This window comes from Petaurus breviceps, unplaced genomic scaffold (assembly GCF_028583685.1).
Source record: "Petaurus breviceps papuanus isolate PSGF00001 unplaced genomic scaffold, PetGlider_PUasm1.0 37, whole genome shotgun sequence".
Lineage (NCBI taxonomy): Eukaryota > Metazoa > Chordata > Mammalia > Diprotodontia > Petauridae > Petaurus > Petaurus breviceps.
In genome coordinates this window covers 17,475,339-17,477,281 of record NW_027186296.1, presented here as the reverse complement: position 1 = coordinate 17,477,281, position 1,943 = coordinate 17,475,339, and positions in this window count along the sequence as shown.

Sequence of the window (1,943 nt, the reverse complement as noted above, 5' to 3'; positions counted from 1 at the left end):
TAAGCATTCTTTTTTTTTTATATATTTTTAAGCAATTGGGGTTAAGTAACTTGCTCAAGGTTACACGGCCAGTTATTTCTGGGTGTGGTGCTGAGTGTCTGAGCCCGGGATTTGATCTCCAGGACGTCCCAACACTGGAGCTGGTACTCTTACTCGCTGAGCCACCTGGCCGCCCCTAAGCAATTGGGGTTAAGTAACTTGCTCAAGGTTACACGGCCAGGTGTTTCTGGGTGGGTGCTAAGTGTCTGAGCCCGGGATTCGATCTCCAGGTCTTCTCAACACTGGAGCCGGTGCTCTTACTCGCTGTGCTACCTGGCCGCCCCTGACTTTAAGAATTCTTGCTGAAAAAAACTAGAGTTGAATAGAAAATTTGACATTCAGATACAAGAAGCAAGAGAAGCATGAAAAGGTAAACAGGGAAAAGAAATCATAAGGAACTTATCAAAGTTGAACTTTTAACATTCCTACATGGAAAAACAATAATTGTAACTGATGAAATTTTTCTCAGTATGAAAATAGTTGAAGGGAATAGAAATATATATATATATGTCTATATATGAGGGTATATGGACATATGAATACATTAAAAAATAATTTCACATGGCATCTGTTCTGTATTTTAAAAAACTATTCTAATTTTTGTAAGTTTTCCTCACAGGAAGATCTAAATTCAAGTCTTGCCTGTGACACATCCTGACTGTGTGACCTTGGTCAAGTCACTTAACTTCCCAGTGTTCTAAGCAACTCTCTAAGACTATAAATTGCTGAGAAGGTGCTGACCTGCATTGGCAGAGCAAGTTTCCTCTTCCAAGAGTCACAGTACCAATGAAATCACAAGTCTGGTCCCTATCACAATCCCTTTTCCTTTGGAAATCCAACACTCTCTTGGTTCTTTTTCTACCTTTTCTTCCTCTTTATCCTTTTTTTTCCAACCCTTTAAGATGGATGTTTCTCCAAAGAAAAGTTCCTATATGGGTCTCTTTTATTCTTTTTCTATATTTTGAGCCTTGGACTACCCATTCATTAGCCTGTACTGAACTATATATGATGGCTACTCAAATCTTTATCTACAGCCCTCATCTCTTACCTGGGTGGGCACCTACACATGTATCTCCTGTTGCCTATAGGATATTTCTGCCTATGTTTTCTATCTCTACTTTATGGAGATAAATAGAAGAAAGGGATTTGGTTCAACATCCTCACTTTACAGACGAGAAACTGAGGCCCAGAGAGGGTGACAGGCACAAAACAGATATATTTAACAAATTTAAAATGAGTGGATATACTGATTAATTGTGATGCTAATAGGGAGTCAATGGAATGAGCCCTGGACTTAGGGCCCAGAAAACTTGGTTTCAAGTGTTAAGTATATCAATTGTTAACTCTGCGCCCTTGAAGAAGTCGTAGAGGATAAATAAAGTTACAAGGGACCTTTAAGGCCATTGTTATTTTTGTGGGATTTTTTGATCTTAAGGTATCTTTTAGTTTAACAAGAGATAATGTTACCAAAAAGGGACTTCATATCTTCCAGCATGAATAGCATGATAGATAGAAAAATACTACAAATTCAGCAGTCGGTAGCACTGTTTGAGGTGCTTTCTCCGCTCCTTGAGAGCTGGGTTTAACTCTTTTGTCCTGGCTAGCAATACTTCTAGGATGCATTGTCACATCAGAAATGACCAACTACCACATCAACCTCATTCCCTTTTCTAGCAATATCTTTACAATGCAACTTATTCCTTTTTCATTTTACAAATGAGGAAACTGAGGCTCAGAGAGATTAAATAACTTATTTAAAGTAACACAGGCCGAGTGGGTAGATGATCTGGGTCTTGGACCCATTTCTCCTGACTAAATCCAGCTGTTTCCATCATACCATTTTGTCTCCTTCCTTCCTTCCTTCCTTCCTTCCTTCCTTCCTTCCTTCCTTCCTTCCTTCCTTC